The sequence below is a fragment of the Miscanthus floridulus genome, chromosome 2, assembly GCF_019320115.1.
Source record: "Miscanthus floridulus cultivar M001 chromosome 2, ASM1932011v1, whole genome shotgun sequence".
NCBI classification, from domain to species: Eukaryota; Viridiplantae; Streptophyta; class Magnoliopsida; order Poales; family Poaceae; genus Miscanthus; species Miscanthus floridulus.
The window spans coordinates 145689325-145710664 of NC_089581.1; the positions used below are offsets into that span (position 1 = coordinate 145689325).

Sequence of the window (21340 nt, forward strand, 5' to 3'; positions counted from 1 at the left end):
ATGCCCTTTGAGGTGCTGTGGCCACGCGGGCCACGCCGGTCGGGCGCGCGCTGGCATGTGTGCCTCCTGTTCCTGCCGCTCACGTCTCGCCAGGGCAAGGACGAGTCGAGCCCACCTACCGCCCCGTCTCTCTCTTTCCCTCTTCTCCCTCTGTTTTCCGCCATCGTCGTGTCACGTCATGGTGAAGCAAGAGAGCGACCACCTCTCATCAATTTCTCATGCTCGCATCTCCGCATTCATGCCCCTCTCTAGCCGACCCCACCCCACCTTCACTCGCATCACGTCGAGCTCCAATTTTGGAGCTTTGCCCGCCGCCATGCCATTAAGGCCAGTCACCGCCCGCACCGTGGCCAGCCTCCACCACTTCACCCCATGCTAGTTCCTATGTACCACTAGCTCACCTTAGCTCCCTCTTCGTCATGCGCACGCTAGTCGTAGCTCTAGTGCCACCTCCTCACCACTGCCGTGATAGTGCCTTTACGGTCCACCGTTCACCTCGCAGCGTGCACGTGGCCAGCCTCGCTCGGGTCATCTCCAACCGAGCCGGCTTCTCGGTAAGGTCACTAGTGAGTTGTCGTTGCTCACCCGCTACCCCTACCGCCTTGTTGTTGCTGCGGCTCACTAGAACACCGTCGCCATTACCGCAGGGTGCCCGTCATCGTGGAAAGGTCCTTCTACGGCGTCCCAACTTGTGCTACCGCCGCCCAGCGTCTCGCGTCGAACCCTAGGTGAGCGTCGGCCTCGAAGATAGGTCAGCGTGGGTCCCGTGTGGTTGGCGTAAGCGCTAGTGCCATGGCTCGCCATGCCGATGTGCGCGGAAATGGTCGAGGACCTTGCCATTGTAAAGAGGAGAAAGTTCTGAGGGTTTCGTTGCAAAGTCGTTGTCTATAGAAATAGTAATGTGGACTGCGAGTTGTTTTGCTCATAGTCCAGGGGCTTTTTTGTAAGAATGCCAGTGCGCGCGAGCTTCCTCGTCGTGGGCTGCCTCCGCGTGTGGGCTGTGCCTCGCCTGTGGGCTACCGTGTGCTCGCGCGCGCGTTGCACCACGTGGGCTGCGTTGGGCCGAAATTAGTTTAGCTTTTTCGTGGAGAATAGAAATAGCTTTTCATTTGTATTTCTGAGCTGAACTTTGATAATTAATATAAAATAATATAGATGTCCAAAAATTATGAAACAAATTTTGTTAAGTTCCTAAAATTGTGCTCTATCTGTTAGTGTATTAAGTTCATATATATACTTGTTGATACAAGGAGCTATTAAATCAATTGAGAGTGCTTAATATTATTAGGTTAAATATTGTAGAAATTTTTGTGGCAAAATGGTGATAGCTTTACCTTTGAAAATTTTATAGTAGCTTCATGGTATTTGAAAGCATGTAGGCCCTAGTTGGGTTTCGGTGATTGATGACAATACAACCTCGAGTATGTAAAAGAGATGAGGTTTTCAACATGCTTGGTTCATATAAGCTTTTGACAATAAGAACAAAAGTGTTAGGCAAGCTTATATGACCCAAGCGAACATGATGTACTCAATAGATATGAAATAAGCATGAGTATAAGAAATAAAGCTCATTTGCATCGGAGGAAAACGCGGAAGCAAAGCAAATGAGCATAACCAAGTGACATAACATATATAAAGATCAAAGTAGAGAGCACACATGTCACATATCACTTAAATATCACATCACGTAGATATCACTATCACGATCACACTTATGTATTTCAATGCATTAAAGAAAATATGAATGCATATTAAGTATCACACATAAAAAAACCCAAATGTAATAGATAAGCTCCCCCTAGATATATTGCTCCCCCTAAGTCTATTATACTCAATCCCTCTCCCCCTTTGGCGTCAGACACCAAAACCTAAGGGTCGATCGGCGGGGCTACAATGGACGAGTCGGGTGCTGAGGTGCGATGAGCGATCTGGAACTAGGCAACAACATCATCTGATCCTAAGCTCTAAGCTATATGTCCCTCTATCGCTGGAAGGGATGCTGAAGCGATTTGGGTTAGATCTGGAACTGGTGCAGCCTGTGACTCTATAGGTATCACTAAAGCGGGCGGCTCTAATGATGCAACTGATGAAGAGAGCGTCTCTATAGTCCCAGTAATAGGAGCAAATGTGGAAGGACCAGGGACCTATAGATCTAGCAGTGTAGGTTGCCCTATCAACTCGCTGAAAGTGGCACCAAGGCTCTGTGAAACTGGGGTATCAGTGACAAGCAAAGAGGAGCTCTGGTGAAGCCTATATGTAGTGGTGTGAACTGCGGACCCTAGGCTATCACTGGTGAAGCAAACCACTAGGACACCTGGTCTATAGGTGAAGCAAATTGAGTAGCAGTCTGTCCGTGACTTAGAAGCCCACTAGTCTATACAACTAGAGTCTATGAAGTAGTGGTAGGCTGGGCAAGCTGAGGTGTAAGCTATGGCGGTGGAGCCCCAATAGCAGAGACGATATGCTGCATGAATCCAAGTAACCACTGCTACATCAGGAGCTCCTCCTCCTACTGCTGTATGGCCTACTGCTATCACTGGAATTCATCCTATCTGGCCTGAAACTGTGCAAATATAGCTGCGGTCTCCTAGGCCTAGCGAGCCTGATCATGCCTCATTCGCTCAAGAATAGCAAGTAGAGCGGGGTCTATCTGCGGTGTAGGTGGAGCTGAGCTAGAGCCACTGGCCTCACCGTCATGTCATCGTGGAGGCATCCGAGGGATATCCTGGTAGTCATCATCTGTACTATCACTAGGGTCACTCTCGACCATACCCTCCTGCTGAGCATCTAGCTACTCCTCCTTTGTTGCTGCAATGCCCCTGATAGTCTCATCCTGCTAGGCTGTAGACTCTGGCACCTTTAGGCGATGGCTCAGCTGGCTAGGTGTCCTCACTGCACTGTGGCAGAGCATCTGAGTCATGTTATAAGCTAGGAACTCTATAGTAGCTCCTGAATACTCTACCAACATCTTAGGAGGCCTCACTGTAACTACCCTATGAATTAGAAAAGTGATCCAGTGAGCATGTCAGTTGTCTATGTCCTCTAAATCCCTCAGCAAGTGTATCCTCCATCTCAGATAGAATGACATCCCATACAACAAACACTGTCTGCTGCATTAGAGCATTCAAAAGCCATAACTAAATACGAGTCAATCCCTCGCGATATCTCATCCTTAGTAGCAGGGTCCTGCTCATGATAGCATCAAGCAGTCTAGCTGTAGGAGTAAGATCTCTAGGTGTCCTGCTTGACCCCTCACCGAATGGTTCTATGAAGCAGGGTCGGATGAGATTTGTGGGAGGCACAAGACCACCGTGAGGGCGTCTAGGAGGCTCTATGTGTCCATAGCAAACCTCATGAATGCGGATGGGTGACTCCTATAACCTGAGAATCTCTCTGACCCTGAAGCTCATCAGCCTATAGTCACGGCCTTTGAATGAAAAGTGTATGAACCTATGGCTCAGGTCAATATAAAGTGAAGCATAGAACTCACGGACCCATAACGGAACATATCTGCCTATCCATCTAAGTAGATCTGTCAGCCCTAGCAAGTAAGAGAGATGAGGGCGGATCTGCTCTCCAGCTGCTGCTACAATGGCCTCAAAAGAACAAACTCGCTAAGATCTGAAGGCTACCCCACTGTTAAGATATGCATTATAGAAATCCTCCTGCAGTGGTGTCTAGAAACCCTCTGAAGCACGCTCATCCCTCCTCAGTGGGAACTAGTCCTCGAACGGAACAAATCTGAGCTGCTGCACCTGCTTGGCCATGGTGGCCCTCAAATCCAGATGAGTCACTGGAGGCAGACCCTATGGTCTGGGAGGCGGACAAGAACCCCTCTGCTGTGTCTCTGGCCTTGGTGTCACCTAGGTACGAGTACGACCAGAGCGGCATAACTATGGCTAAGGTGCCTGCTCTATCTCCTCGGTTTGCTCTGTCTGCTGCTGTGGCTCCCCCTGAGGCTAAGTCTCTTCTATAGCAACATGCCATCCCTCAAGCATGATAGTCCCAACTGGACTACCATGATAATGCTCAACCTGCTCAATGGCTGCCCTCTATGCTGGTGAAAGCTGATATGTAATCTAGACTCCACTCCAAGCACCTTCTCTCTTTACAAGCTCTACGACGGCTGCCACTGCTACTGTTCTCGCTGTATCAACATCTGCATACTTTCGCTTCTTTGACGTAATCTTCTTCATCACCTTGCCTTTCACATCAGCAGGCAAGCGAGGCGGAGGCCTTAGATCCTCATCACCTGGACCACCTCCAGCGTTCTTGACACGAGCCATTGCTGAAGTTGAGACAAACTACAATCACGAACAAGAACCAACTATCACTGATACTTCCGAGGCTTGGCCTCGATTCGTACTCGCGAGCTTGGCCCTGAGTTCACTATCAACTGCCAAAGTAACCTCAGAAACACCAACTTGCTGCACATTAGAATAGATCGGATATATGAATAATTTCAATATACACCTAGAGATACGAAACCCTAAGAAGCAAGCAATAGGTATGAAATTAGAAATGAGGGCTTGCTACCTGATGAATCAGCGACTGAAGAGACGAGGAATGAATCACGAGCACCACCGAATCGATAATTAGGGTTAGGGTTGCGCTGGTTGGTGGCACTATTGATGGCAGCTAGGGTACCAGTGACTCTATTGCTAGCGGTGCTAGGGCACGGCACGACGGCACTGTTGTAGGGTGAGGAAGCTAGCGGCTCGACGTGATGGCATTAGGGCACGACAGCGCGGGGCGGCGTGATTGTGCGAGCACGTGGAGCAGAGGCGTGGGCGTGGCTACATGGTGGCGGATGCAGTGCACGGGGTGAGCGGTGGAGCATAGGTGCAGGGGGCGCAATGCGGCGTGGATAGGTCGATGCGACTGCGGAGGCGTGGCTAGGGCTTTGTGCGGGGATGTCGACGCGGGCAAGATGAGTATGGGCGGCGCAGATGCGGGATTATATGGTGGACCTTGATGGATTAAGAAAGGAAACAGAATAGGAGTTCAGAACCCACACGACATCTACTGACCAGACGCTCTGGTGGCAACGATCGGACACTACCACGCAGAGTCCAGTCGACAACAGACAGGTCCAAAACCTCCCAAATCATGATCGGACGTGTCCGATCCCTACTGACCGGACGCAGCTAGAGTCTGGTCGATCCTTAGATCTTCTTCTTTGCTTGACCGGACGCAGGAACGCCATCTGACCGGATGCAGGGAAAGAACTGTTTCAGCGTCCGGTCACTCCTTCTCAGCAATGGTTCACCACCTGTGAACTGACCGGACACTGGACATCATAGTCCGGTGCAGCGGTCACTCTTTTTCAGTAAATCTTCAAAGTTCCTTCATGCTGCCTATTCCCAATCAAGTCTCAACTTTAATAAGACCTAAATAAACATCAATTGGGACCGATGTGAGTCACCTCTCTCAAACCCTCAAAATTTTCAAAGTATTTTGCCTTAGGCTATAATTCTTTTTAAGAAAATAGGCAATAAAAGGGTGATTGAAGAGAAACGACAAAACAACATTCATGCATGCACAATGCAATACTTGAAAGTAATTCTAGTTGCTTGTCAAGTTTGATCCAAGGTTAAGCTTCTTCACATAGTTTTCAGCGGTTATCTTAACCATGTTAGACAAGCCCTAAATGTATTACCAAAAAATTAAACATGTTATATATTACAATGCAATGCAAGGGACAATACAAGCTCATTTTCTAGTGAAGTTGCTAAAATCAAGCACATTGAGCTCATTCCTCAACCGACAAAATGTAGCATCATCTAGCGGTTTAGTGAAGATATCCGGCAATTGATCCTCGGTCCTTACACCTTCTAATGATATATCATTCTTAGCAATATGATCTCTAAGAAAATGATGGCGGATATCTATATGCTTGGTGTGAGAGTGTTGAACCGGATTATTAACAAGTTTTACTGCACTCTCATTGTCACACAAAAGAGGTACTTTTTGTAGAACTACACCATAGTCTAGTAAAGTTTGCTTCATGTAAAGTATTTGTGCACAACAACCACCCGCGACAATGTATTTCACTTCGGCGGTGGACAAAGCCACACTATTTTGCTTCTTAGAGGACCAAGACACAAGTGATCTACCAAGCAAATAGCACCCTCCGGATGTGCTTTTCCTATCAACTTTGCAATCGGCATAATCCGAATCGGAATAGCCAACTAATTCAAATCTAGCTCCTTTAGGATACCAAAGGCTAATGCTTAGTGTGTGCTTAAGGTACCTAAGAATTCTTTTAATGGCAATCAAATAAGCTTCCTTAGGATTAGCTTGAAATCTAGTACACATACATACACTAAACATGATGTCGGGCCTAGATGCGGTTAAATATAACAAGCTACCATTCAAAGAGCAGTAGAGAGTTTGATCAACCATTTTATCTCTCTCATCTAGGTCGAGATATCCATTAGATGGCATTGGTGTCTTGATTGGCTTACATTTATCCATATTGAACCTCTTGAGAAGATCCTTGGTATATTTTTTTGAGAGATGAAAATCCCTTCTCTCATTTGCTTGACTTGAAAGCCAAGAAAGAATGTAAGCTCTTCAATGATAGATATCTCGAACTCCTTCGACATCAATTCACCAAACTCTTTGCAAGAATCTTCATTTGATGATTCAAAGATGATATCATAAACATATAGTTGACAAATGAAGATCTCTCCATCAAGCTTTTTGGTGAATAGTGTGGTGTCGACCTTCCCAATGGTGAAGCCCTTCTCAATGAGGAAATTCCTAAAGGCGTTCATACCATGCTCTTGGGGCTTGCTTAAGCCCATATAGCTTCTTGGACAACCTATAAACATGATTAGGATATCTAGGGTCTTCAAACCCGGGAGGTTGATCAAAATAGACTAGTTCTAGTCAGGTGTTTCGAACAAACACCAACTAGGAAATTTATAATTATTGCAGGTTAGGCCCGGATGGTGTACTAAAGGACATAAGGTTTATATTGGTTCGGGCAGAATATCCCTACAGTCTGGTTTGCTGCTACTCATGTTATTAGTACCAAAAAAAGGTTCATAGTTGAGGGTACAAATGGTCGAGAGAGGGACAGGTCCCAAGTCTCTGATGGAAAGGTCGAAAGGACGCCAAGAGCTCGGTTGCTGCTTGGCTGTTTGTTATGTGTCAAGATGATCAGGTCCCCTTAGTGGGGTGCCCTAGCCCTCCCTTTTATAGACCAAGGGAGAGCAGGGGTTACAGATGGGAGAAAGAGGAAAAAACCAAAGGCAGAGAAAGTCCTTTGAGGGTGCCTGAGTGTTCCTTTTCCCTTGAGCCTACCCTGCTGACATGGCAGACCATGTCTAGGGATAGCATGTTTAGTCGATCCTGATAGAGCCTGGCTCTGACTTTGTTTCAGCGAGTGGTCATGTCCCATCCTCCCCCGGTGGATAGGTGCGGTACGTCAGGGCGCCGAGCCATGACTCTACGAGGAGTAGATGGCGAAATGACTATACACCTATCACTGTAGATGATGTGAGTTCTTCCTTAGATTGTAGCGGTTGTCATATGCCTGTGTTCGTATTCATGCCCGAGGGCTGATGGCAGCGCCTATAACACTGTGGGACAAAAATCAGCGCCTACAACACTATTTGAGCACTGTTAGGTCAAAAAGGGCTTAAAACGCCTGTCCCATCGTATCCTAATGGTACCTTCCTACAGGCATGTAAGGCATGGTCCTTGGTACTACGGTTGACTTGAATGTCCTATTGTACCCTGTGCTTGTCATCATGAAGGAGTAGGGTGCAATCATCGGGCAAGGCGGAGCCTGCCCTCAGCCGTTAGGCGAGGCAGAGCCAGCCCTCAGTCGTCGGGCGGGGCGGAACCAGCCCTCAAATGTCGGATAAGGCAGAGCCGACACTTAGTCGTTGGGCGAGGCAGAGCCTACCCTCAGCCGTCGGGCAAGGCGGAGTCGGCCCTTAGTCATCGGGCGAGGCGGAGCCTACCCTCAGCCATCGGGCGGGGCAAAGCTTGTCCTCAGACATCGGGTGAGATGGAGCCTGCCCTCAAACATCGGGCGAGGTGGAGCCAGCTCTTAGCCATCGGGCGAGGTGAAGCCTGTCCTCAGACATTAGGTGAGGTAGAGCCCATGCTCGGACGTTGGGTGAGGCGGAGCCAGCCCTTAGCCATCGGGTGAGGCAGAGTCTAGCCCTTGGGGGTCGGGCGAGGCGGAACCAATCTTCCGTTTTCGGGCAAGAAGCGTAGTAGCGTTCTTGTCTGACCGAAAGCGTCAACATTCGATGGTTATTAGTTCCACCTTATTAGGTACCCCAGTATTAGGTCCCTAACAAGTTCATTAGTAAAGCCATTTAAAAATGCACTTTTAACATCCATTTGATATAGTTTCATTTTATGATGTGATGCATATGCAAGGAGGATATGAATGGCTTCAAGTCTTACAACCGGTGCAAAGGTCTCTCAAAAATCAAACCCTTCAACTGGAGAGAACCCCTTTGCAACTAGTCTTGCCTTGTTCCTCACAACAACGCCTTGATCATCTTGCTTATTGCGGAACACCCACTTGTTCTAATGACTCTTGCACCTTGTGGTCGCTCTTCAAGAATCCAAACTTCATTGCGAGTGAAGTTGTTCAACTCTTCATGCATGACATTTATCCAATCAGAATCTTGAAGAGCTTCTTCTACATTCTTAGGTTCAACACAAGAGACAAAAATAGTGATGTTCAATAAAAGAAGCAAGTTTTTGAGATTGAGTCATTACACCCTTTGATGGACTCTCTATGATGAGATCTTGTGGATGAGCTTGTAGTAGATGTGAGTTTCTTCTATCAACCACTTGAGGGGGAGGTTGTGGAGTATCGACATCATGTGCTTGTGCCACCATTTGATCATGGGAGACATGAGTGTCTTCATTTTCTACTCTCACATCTTTATCACCATCTTATGGCACATTTAATGAAGAAGGTGGATACACTTATACATCATCTTCATCATCTTGTGGCTTGATGTCTCCAACCAAAATATTGTTCATGGCCTCCCTCAATGGTTCATTACCTACATCATCAAGATTCTCATATGCTCCTTGGAAGCCAGTTAGATTCATCAAATTCCACATCATATGTTTCTTCAACCAAGCCGGTGGCATGATTAAATACTCTATATGCTGTGGACTTTGATAAGTAACCAACAAGAAAACCAATATCACAACATCTTTAAACTTCCCTAGGTATTGTCACTTCTTATAGATGTAGCATTTATATCTAAACACCCTAAAGAAGGAGACGTCTGACTTCTTCCCATTGAGCAATTCATAAGGTGTCTTGCCAAGAAACTTTTGAAGGAATAGGCGATTTGATGCATAGCATGCAGTGTTGATAGCTTCTGCCCATAGAGCTTCGGAGGTGTTGTACTCATCAAGCATTGTTCTTGCAAGTGTGATTAGTATCCAGGTTCTTTCTCTTAACTACACTATTTTGTTGAGGAGTGTAGGTTACGGAGACTTCATGCTTGATTCCAAGTTCATCACAATAAGCCTCAATGTTTGTGTTGTCAAATTCCTTTCCATTGTCACTTCTAATCTTCTTGAGGTTCACCTCAAACTCATTTTAGTGCTCTCTTAGCAAACTTCTTGAAGCATGATGCAACTTCAGGATTTGCATCAATCACCAAAAAGGGGAGAGATTAAAAGTATCTAGGTCCTCTAGTTGGGTTTCAGTGATTAATGACAATACAGTGATTACTATGGACTAACATGTGTTTTGCAGAGGCAATTAAGTTAGGTCATGGTAATGGAAATTAATTGGGCAATCATGGTTGTCATGCCCCTACGATGGAAAATCAGTTTTGGTTTTTAAAGGATGGATGACTAAGGTTAAGGATGGACTAGTTCTAAGTGTCGTTTGGTGTTAAAGAGACACTTAGAGTAGTTTAGGACTTTATTTTTTCCTTTGGCCATACTATTAAGGGGGGTATAGATGAGTAGCTTGACCTAGGTGAGTCTAGTGGGTTAGGTGTGGTGCACACTTGTCAAATCTTAGCACTAGGCAGCTCCAAAGTAGCCCTTAGATTAATTGGAGCAAACTTCATTCATATATGATTGTGAGTTTGAAGTGAATAGAGGGTCAAATATTGACCGTACGCTGGTTCCGGTGTGACCAGACGCTGGCACAGAGTCCGGTCAGTTCATTTGATCAAGGTGAAGTCATCTGGATGCGACCGAACGCTGAGTGAAATGTGATCGAACGTTGGGTGCTAGAGTCTAGTCAACTCCAGTAAGGTTCTAGAGAGGGAGAATCCTAATCAGACGCGTCCGGTTAGTATTGACCGGATGTTGGTCAGGTTCTGGCTACTGACCAAACATTGAGCAGTAAAGTGACTGGACGCTGGATTCCAGAGTTTGGTCAACATCAGTAAGGTTTTAGAGGGCAGTTTTCATGACCAAACGCGTTTGGTCAGTGCTGACCGGACGCTGGTTAGTGTTCGGTCACAACTTGACTACTTGGTTGTGGGGTGAACTAATCAAAGCGTCCGGTCACCTTGACCGAAGCGTCCGGTCACCCCATAGTGGCACATAATGGTTCGTTTTGAATGAGGGGTTATAAATACTTCCTCTATTCAGTTAAGGGATCATTTTTGCTCGTTTCAATAGCCGAGAAACACCCTTGAGAGTGCCAAGGAGAGCAAGGTTCTAGTGAGGTGATTGAGATTTGAGAATCCAAGAGAGAGGCCTCATTAGTGAAAAGACAGTAGCAAGTGTGCATCCACCCTTTTCATTATGCTTGTTGTGGTCAAGTGAGAGTTCTTACTTGTTACTCTTGGTGATCGCCATCACCTAGATGGCTTGGTGGTGATTAGGAGTTTGGTGATCATCCAGTGGAGCTTATGGTTGACCCAACTCAAGTTGTGAGCGGTTGTGGGTGATTCACCATGATAGAGTGTCGAAGAATCAACCCATAGAGTGCACTTGATCCTTGCGCGGATCAAAGGGGAGCTACACCCTTGCATGAGTGCTCCAACAAGGACTACTGGGGAGTGGCGACTCTCCGATACCTTAGCAAAACATCGCCGCGTTCCTCCTTCTCTCTTTACTTTAAGCATTTACTTTGAGCAATTCAATTCTTGTCTTTACATTCTTAGAATTGTCCATGCTAGAGTAGGATTAGAACTTAGGTTGTAAAACTTTTGTGCGGTAGAATATTAGAAACACATTCTAGGCTCAAGGGGTGAAGTGGGCTAAGTGTAGGGTTTAATTATTGCAAAGAATTTTAGAATTAGCCCAATTCACCGCCCCTCTTGGGCATCTTGATCCTTTCAGTATTATTATGCGCTCACTATAATTTTTGTAGCCTTAAAATAGACTATTTAATATGATAGCTAAATACCCATTAAGGCTAAATGGATAAGGCATGATATTGGTTTATAAAAATTAAGCACTTGTAGGGTGAGCTTGGAATCTATTTGATAGAGATAATGATTAGCTTAGTATTTTAGTCATTAGAGCTAGCTTAGTAGCTTAGCATGTGTAATATTATTTTAAGAGTTGCCTATTGCCAAAATACTAAGAGTTGCATCATCATCGCATGCATGTAGGGAACGAGTTGGTAGGAGATCGTGGCCCTTAGAGATCATGAGTTCGAAGAGGTGATCGAGGAGTACAAGGAGGAGATCCTCATGTAGGAGGAGATCCTGGAGCCACCACTAACTGACTGAGCTAACACCGCGCCTACCCAAGGCAAGCCTCGGTGCATAACCCTTATTTTGAATAATCACTAGATATATATGTGTGTGATGTGCATTTACATTATAGGATTTATATTAAAACTGCATGCATAGATAACCGACCTATGAGTCCTACTAGCATAGGTCGAGTAGCTGCTATGCTTAGACTATCAGTAGCGTGAGTAACCTGCTGTTACTCACAATAGGTGATTAATATTACCACTCTCATGATAAAATGGTGAAAAGAAATGGAGACCAGGCAGGAATATGGTACGCAACGGGGCATAGCTTGGTTACACTATTTTCCCTGTCCGTGTCGGTTAAAGACCAGGTCATTGTATTGAATTCTAGTCAGGTCACAGACTTATTATCCTGAGCACATACTTGCTTATGGGAGCGGAAAGGCTCGTTGCTCTCTTATCGTGGGTTCCGGCTCTTTCCGGACCGACTGATTAGAGGTAGGGATGGTGGAGGTCTAAGCACCACAATAAGTTTGGGAACTCAGGTGTGGGGGCTTAGAGTCCAAGTTTGGACGGGGACCTAGACCCCTTGACTAGGAGAGTGGTGGGTTGGTCCTGCTTGTGCCTAGGATACAAGCGGAGCGTGTGTTTCAAGGGTACCCAGCTAGGCTACATTGGTTCATGAATAGCCATATAATACGGTATGATTTGTCTATGATCTAGCACCATAGTAATAACTGGAAGACAAAAGGTGATGAAATGGATCTTATTGCTCAACTCTTGCTTGAAAGTAGAACATGTGCTTACATAGAATGGTTAGCTAATGAACTAATCATGACTGCTAATAAAATACATATATAAGGATTCACTGTTAGTAATGCTTTTGCAAAAAGGAAACCCAGCAAACCATAAAGCTTATCATATTCTTTGGAATCGGGAAACTATTCCCACTAGTCGGGTAAGTCTTGCGAGTACATTGTGTACTCAAGGTTTATTTACCCCTGTTATAGGTGCAGCTTGAGAAATGGCTGTTGTGTGGAGGATTCTTCTAGTGGGCACAGATGGATCCTTGTATCTTATCGTTAAATGTTTATTTCAATTCCGCTGTTTAAATTCCGCACTCTAAACTTGGTATTGTAATAATGTATTTTCAAGAACTCTTGTTGTATGAAATGGACTAAGTATTGTCAACACGTACTCATTGTTGGATCCTAGATGAAAAACATGGATGGTTCGAGTTCTCCCTTGGGGTGTGCTCGACGGAACCGTCCGATATAGCTTGCTTTCGGGGTGCTTAGTGTCTGGTGGAAAATGAGCGCCTCCGGAAGCGTGCTATTTCAGACAGTTCTGCCACAATAATGAGACCATATATATGCATAGGATCATATTTCTTTCTACTTTTGCCCATTGGCTTGCCATTTCTTCACAATACCATTGTTCTTGATCATTTCCTTCCTCAGCTTTCTAATTTGATCAATATATCTCTTCTCATTCATGTGAGTAAGCCATCATTAGAACAAAACCATATCCTTTGTATCATTTTGCTTTATCAATTTCATTACCTTTTTGTCATTTGAGATATGACACAAATTTAATATAATCATTTGCAATGAAACATATCCAAAGTTCATTAAACTCATAAGTCCTTTAATTGGCTTGTTATTTAACCACCAAAACTCATTACAGATCTAGATGCACTTGCACCCTCGTCATGGCCATAATGATGGAAATTCGAAAGCAATAGGGTTGGTCATAGTTATTCAGATAGTTGTTGGGGCCTTGTCTCTCTAGGTCTCAAACAAGTTGTTCATTGGCCGCGACCATTGGTTGTTGTTCCTAACACTCCTTCTTGGCCCTGACGATAATCTTGACGCTCGAGAGCATGGCACTAGGAGCAGCTAGTCAATGATCTTATACTCATACATGACCCACCCAGAGGTCCTCGTGTCCTTGTTCTTAGAGCAACTCCAACTAATGCCTTAAATTTTGGGCCCCCTATCCTCTCAAATGAGAGTCATCAATATTTCAGTCTCCTACTTATCAGCACACTCCAACTGATCTCCTAAATCTTTTGTACTTTACACTATATTGTTATAGGACCTACTCATCGGCCCTACTTATCAGTTTTGTGGGAAGAGAGAAAGGAGGAATCGGAAGAGGATTAGGGGCTCCTTCATCTAGAGCTTCAGGAGAGATAAATGAGAATCCCTCATCCATGGGGGGCGGATGAGGCTTCGGTTGAAGCTGTGCCTTCAAGTCCTGACCTCTTAAAAGAAAAATAGAAGGCTAGATTAGAGCCTCGGCTGAAAATGCTCTTATGGAACCTCATGTAAAACTTCTTGTACCTGAGATCAAACTTAGCATTGCTGCCCCCACCTGTGTAGGAGCACAAGGCTCCTTGGGCCATGTTTGTATCAGTTTCGGATTCTTGAAAACTAGTTTTTGCCTCTAGTTTCTAAAATCTAGATTCTGATAAAAAACTGGTGGGAGTGTTTGGATCCCCAATTTTTAAGAATATGTCTTTATTTATTGGTCTCTGGGTAAAAAAAATTGGCAAAAGTTGGGTATCAATAACTTCCTGATTTTTAAGAATCTGACAAAAACTGACAGCAAAAACTTACCTTTTTGGATGCCACTCAGTTTTTAAAAGCCAAATTCTTAAAAACTGGCAAAAGCTGGATGGATCCAAACAGGCCTAGGTAAAATGATGCATAGCTCAATAGTGTCTTTTAAGCATAGTTGAAGCTTAATTCTCTCGGAGTCTAATTAACCAAAGTATTCCTGAGGTGAGAGTCAAGATAACATTGATCAATTCCATCAAGTCATGTCGAAACTGCGGTCATCTTACCACTCGTCTAATTGCTGTGTTTATGGAAAGAAGGATCGTTTCAACTGCATAGTGGCTCTTTGCCGGTTTGCCCCCCCCCCCTCATTCTCTCTCGAATCATAATATGAGACGATAATGGTTGAGGAGCTGGTAATAGAACTCGGTAGATACGCATTGCCCTCACACTTCTTTCTATGTGTACGTGCGCTCCTCCACATTCATTGCGTTTATTTACTTGAAAGAAAGAACTAACTGCGTAAAGCCCTCGACCCACACGATCAGCGCTATGGCACACGCGTGCTGTCACCAGAGATTTTTTTTTAATTTTAACACTTTTTTGAAACTAATTTTAAATCTAACATGATCAGTTTTTTAAAAAAACTAACACTTTTGGCCACGGCTATTACTCTGGCGTGGCCAAATGCCTATGCCGCGCCATGCATGGTGGCGCGACAGCGGGCTGACGTGGCGGTGATCAGAATCGCTGATCGGTGACGTGGCAGGGCTCTGCCGCGCCCTGATCCGTGGCGTGGCAGAGCCAAATAAAACCCCCGCCGCATCCCGTGTCCACCAGTGGCCGAGCAGTCGCCGTTGCCCAAGCAGCGCAGCAAGGCCGTCTGGCCGCCGCGCCCACGTCCGCCCACGCCAGCCAGCTAGCCAGCCTGCTGCTGAGCACAACACGGCCACCACGCCCGCACGCCGGCGTGCCACCCCCTCTAGCCACGCACGGCGGCTGCTCGCCGAGGCCTACGCCCACGCCTCCTGGTCCGGTCTAGCGCGCTGCAGCGAGGTACTCCCCTAATATAGTTAGTATAGTTAATAAAGTTAGTAAAATTATTAAAGTATAGTTAGTATAGTTAGTAAAGTTAGTTAGTTTAGTTAGTATATGTAATATAGTAAGTTAGTATAGGTAGTAAAGTGAGGTAGTTTAGTTAGTACAGTTATTGAGTCTAGTTATACATTGGATTTAGTCTAATTAGTTGTTGTAGTTAGCCTTGTATAAATGTTAATATTAAATTAGTTAGTATAGTTATAATTAGAATATGTATTAATATTACTATGGATATTACGTACGACGATTTCGACGACTTGTTGAAGTTTCTTAAAATGCTTTTGTAGATGGATTGTTGTGTTAGAGTTTTGTATGGAGGAAGTGTTAGGAGAGAAGATGGTATGTTTGAGGATATGGAAGAAGAATTGGAATGGTTTGATGAACCTCCTAGCTTCAATGACCTTTGTGTCCGTTTGAATGTAAAGTTTGACGGTGATTTCACACTGAAGGGGAGGTTTGATACTGGTCCCGCTACACTAGGGTTCTCCAAGGTTCCAATGTGCCCATGGCTGAGGTGGTGGTGGAGAATGGGTACATGATGCAGGGTGTTTAGGACGACCCGTCCATTGATGGTTTTGGAGGCAATGACCAAGAATTAGGGGTCGAAGGGGAAGCAACTCAGGATAACATGGATTTGGACGGTCGTTGACGTAGGAGCAATTTCATTCAACTGTAGTAGGTTGTATAAGCAATGACTTCAATGTGAATGATTTCAAACAGGAAGAGGAGGAGCAGGAGGAGGAGGATAGGATTAGTGATGTAGTTAGCAGTGATTCAGATGATTTTGATGATGACCAAGGAGGTACATATGCTATGCCAACACCGGCTGATGCCATGCTAGTACTGGTTCATACTATGTCATTACCAGTACCAACTGAGGTTTTGCATGGTGTCTAGGCTCAGAGTAGACTAGTCACAAATTTGGCTATAGATGATACCCCCTATGATTCATGGACCAGAATTAGCGAAGCATAGCAGTATGTTCCACCACCACCTTACACAGCGACTGAGCTTGAGCAACTAAGGTCTAAGAATGTACCTTTCAGGGTGTTTCGAACTATAGGGATGTCAGCATGATGGATATGGTAGTTTGTGACACCAGTCTCTAGATGTGTAATAATTCATTGTACAACTATGAGAAAGAAACCCTTAGGAAGGGGATGATATTCAACACAATGTCAAAGATGAAACTCTTCCTTTAGGACTATGTTGTGTACCACCATAGGCCGTACACTGTCACTCATTCGGACCAGGAGTTGATGTACCACGTTATATGTAAAAATGGTTGTATATGGAGGTTAAATGCACGAAAGAGACAGAGTGATGGCAAGTGGAGGATAACTAAAGTTGTCGAACCCCACACTTGCCTAGACAATAGGGGGAAGGAAAATCATTAGTAGCTCACTGCATGTTACCTTGCTCGTCGTATATTAGGGCTCATTGATGACAATAACGATATCTCGATGTCTTCTTTACAACAGTCCATATCTAAATTCGTTAAGTATGATGTGACGTACAGAAAGGCTTGGCGTGCTAAGCAAATTGCTCTAGCGATTCGATGGGGTACTTGGGAGGAATCATACAACAGGGTGCCCCACATCTTATGTGCAATGCATTACTACAACCCTGGCTTGAAATGGTTTATGGACACCGAAGGGATGTTTTTTTGGGACCCATTGAGGCATGTCCTCTATCGTGTGTTCTGGTCGTTCGCGTAAACGGAACATGCATTCCAGTTTTGTCGGCCAGTCATACTTGTTGATGGCACTTTTCTAACAGGAAAGTATAGGGGCACCTTGATGATGGCTGCTGCTGTTGATCCCAAGGACCAGATAGTACCCATGGCTTTTGCTTTGGTAGAGGGAGAGAATAATGAATCGTGGTCATGGTTCATGCGGCTTCTACGTGTGCAAGTGCTTGGCCCAACTCGCACTATATGTTTGATCTCGAACCATCACGCAGGGCTTCTTAATGTTGCAGCTGAGCATATAGATGGGTTCCTGCCTCTAGTACATAGATGGTGCATGAGACACTTTGCCGCTAATTTCTAGCGGCGTTAGCAGAAGCAGGAGGTATGTTACAAGGTAAAGGCTCTATGTTGTGTACATACAGAACACCAGTTCAAGGAGACAAAGAGAGAACTAGACAAGATGGTAAATACAGCGGGAAAGGCTTGGTTAGAGGCATAGATGAAACAAAAGGCTCAGTGAGCGTTAGCATATGACGAGGGAGGTTTTAGGTATGGCATCATGACCACTAACTCCTCAGAGTCCTTCAACCGTGTATTCACTGGAGTTTGATCATTGCCTGTGTCTAGAATTGTTAAGTTCTCCTTTCATAAGTGCAATGAATATTTTGTGAAGAGGTGGGAACTTGCACAGAGGAATATAGCTAAGCAGGGGCATTTTGGAAATGCCCGAGCTGAATATTTGAAGGAGGCTGAGGAACTAGCCAAGCAGCACACCAGTCGAGCCTGTATGGACCCTGCCGCCATATCTTTAGTGAATGGGGCAAGGGTGGCACAAGCTTGAGTGACGAATGTTATAGTAGACGAAACTATCGAGTTGATCTTGAAAATGTAGAGTGCGGTTGCAACGTCCCTCAGATCATGCATGCCCCTTGCTCTCATATGATCACGGCCTATAGGGTTTCGCGGGTACAACTATGAGGATCTGTCCATATATGTCACCCTTGTATCTCCATTCGAACACCGTTAGTATTTAGGAGATGAGCTTCGAGCCATACCTTGACCCTGACATACTGGCCACCTTATAATGATTATGACCTACGTGCCGCATCCAGATCTAATGAAGGTAGGGAAGGATAGGAGGAGGAAGAAGAAGCGACTCAAGGGGGACATGGACGCTATGAGAGGGTACGACGAAGACATGTATGGTGGGGGAGACTTCAACGAGATCCGTGGCAGGAATCTTTGCTCCGTTTGCAAATAATCTAGTCACAAGGCTAGTCGGCATAGAAGACGAGGGCGGCATGTGATTTCATATTGTGTTCGTATTGCATAACAAGTAGTTCAAATTTTACAATACTACATAATGTTAATCTAAATATTATTAATTTGAATAATCTAACCCTTTGTTTATCAATTTATAATAGGATGGCCCCTCCCACGCCGCACCAGCTGTACCTCCTTCTTGAGGTGGAGTACGACGACTCCCTTCTTCCACAGGACAATGAGGTTTCAAGAGATGTTCGAGGAATCTTTACATTCCTAGGACTTAGTTCATTACATCAAACTTATGTCAAACGAATATTGTCGTTGAAAACTTGTAGACTCATAAACCAATGAAAATGTTATGTGGCAACTTGTCGTCCATTTATTTGCTTCATGTTCGTTTCAACTTGCGCACGATCGTGGCAGCACTTGTACAGCACCGACAACAACTCAATTGAAACTGGATGTTGCCTATCCGAGTCACTCCCATGTTGTGGTCTATGATGCGTCGTGGACTCTGGCACAACAGAACCTGGGCTATGGCGTGGCCGAACCAGTGGGCTAAGGCGCTGTATTTGAGATAATTTTACCCGATTATGTTCGTTTTAGAAATTTTGAACGCATGATACAAACAGATATGATCACTTAAGATCGATCATGGGTAATCCGAGTACATGATACATGGATACAATACATCAATAGTTCAAATGAAATATAAGACAACACAATGGAATTTGTACTACATAGCTACATTGATCATTAATAAAGCATGGAACTAACAGACGACGCAATAAAAAACCCTCAGTCAGATACCCTACATGAGCCACCTTTGCAACATGGTCCTCGCTGCATCAAATCCCTTCATGTATAAAATGCAATCAGTTAGCAATACGACTATATTACATTTAAAATCAGGCAACGAAAAAAGGCTTCCAAGCACTCACTGGCACATAATGAAACAACATGCTCATTCAAGACCTGCATCTGTACTCTTGTCTCCTTCCTTGCCACCTTCCTTACCCTCTCCTCCTCTAATCTCATCCGTCTCTCTAATCCCTATTTGACAAGCCCAACGTCGATCGGGTTACAAATACCGCGCTGTCTAGCAAACTCACGAATCTTGACTTTGTGATGTTTAACAAAAAGGTTGACATAGTCAGGTCCATATCCCCTATTTCATGCAATTACTTGCTTCCCCTTCAGTTTATCCAAGAACTTAGCTTGACCATCATAACATTCCCACCTGCCTTTTCTAGTGCTCTGTTCAAATGATAAATTATACCATATATGTCTTAGCAAAAGAAACAAAATATGTTTTCATGGTTACCAAAAAAATAACCAACTTTATTATAGTCAATCATATGGCAGCAATAATGGTCTATTCCAAGCTCCGAAGGGACTAGACCGTAGTTGGATTTAACACCACATTCGCACTTGACTAGCGGTGCTTTGTAAATTAACATTTCTTTCTTCTTTTGCTTTGCTTTTGGAGGTTCTTTGGGCCATTTGTTCTTAGGACCATACAACCACTCCTTGAAACGATACTTCACCATTGAATACACCTAAATAACGTGACATTAGTACATGACATATATAGCTCAACATTTCAACACATACACTTTACACTTACTTCAGGCTTGTTTGGACACATAAACTCCAATCTATTGTTAGGGTTTATCACGACTTGGTTTCCACAATGGCACAGAGGAGGTTCCTCGAGTCGTCTAACTGCGGCTAAGTGCTTCTCCTTAGCCATCATTAGAGGGGGGTTAGGGGGAGGTGGAACTCACCGCTCAAAGTGCTCTCGTGGATGTCACCATCTCCACCAAACGTCGAAAAGGAGGTACCTGGAGTCAAACTTGTCTGCACCGTCGATCCACTGAAAGAAAAAACACCTCTTATGGGCCTACACAACAAAATTCTAACAAAATATTAGTAACCTAGTAATACAAATGAAGAAAAAAAACATACGGAAACAATTACTTACATTAAAACGACTGCATGTATAGAAGCAATGAGCTGTTGTGTCCGGATGTCTCGATTGAAACACATTGGCCAGACGACCACAGTCACAGTTAGGGACATGGAGTTCAGAAGGGATGAGGGCATCTTTGCTAGACTCGTCGGGGTATAATTCTCTAGGACGACCCCGTTTTCACTATAACTGCTCCCGAAACATGTCTTCCATCTAATAAAATGGTTCAAATTAAATATCAATCAAAACAACGCAAATTAATGTAAAATATAATCATTTGCAATTGCAACTAAAATAATATAACCGACAATTATAGCAACAAAAAAATACATGGTAAACATACTTCTAACTAAATAATTAACCTTAACATTGACAAAATTAAACTAATATCTTCTTTCAAACTGTATACCATAGTTCACAAACATAATTTTCCTCATAACCTTAACTCACATTCATAATATCCTATCCACCGTTCAAACAAAAATAAAATATGCGTCATTACCTTGAACGAGGACGAGGAGGGAGGGAGGTGGCCAGGGAAAAGAGGGGAAGGGAGGGAGGCGGCAATGGAGGGCTAGGCGGGGTGCGGGCTACCGGCGTTCGTGGCGTGGCGGCCGGCGTGCTCGGCGGCGGGCTGGCGCGGGCGGACGCGGGCGCGACGGCCAGGCGGTGATGAGGACATGGCACCTTCGGATACGAACAATGATTATAAGGTGCGCTCGTTCCTACATTTGCATAGTGGCTTTGGTTATAATTCACTTGGTTCCACATGTACATGTCACTATTTGATTGTAGGTTCAAATGTGTTTCATAATGGAAGTTCATCAAAGTTGAACTTTTGGTTCGTCGGCAGTCCGACAGTGCCTCATTGGGAAGGCCATAACTCATCCATCCGGAGTGCGATCGAGGTCAATGAGCACTTGATGGAAAGCTTGTTTGATAAGCTTTCAAATAGATCTGGTCCCATCTCAATATCACGTCGGCAAGGCCTCCAAATCACCAATATGTTCTGTCACTATTTCTAGCGGGAGCTACACTATCGTCATGGGCTTGTTAGATATTCTTGGGACCCAGGCCCAAGTTGG

The 21340-nt window shown here is 44.7% G+C and overlaps 1 pseudogene; it reads right to left on the reverse strand.

Moving 5' to 3' along the window:
* Nucleotides 1-4079: 4079 nt before the first annotated feature.
* On the reverse strand, nucleotides 4080-20468 carry LOC136537215 (uncharacterized; annotated as a pseudogene).
* Between the last annotated feature and the right edge of the window lie 872 nt (nucleotides 20469-21340).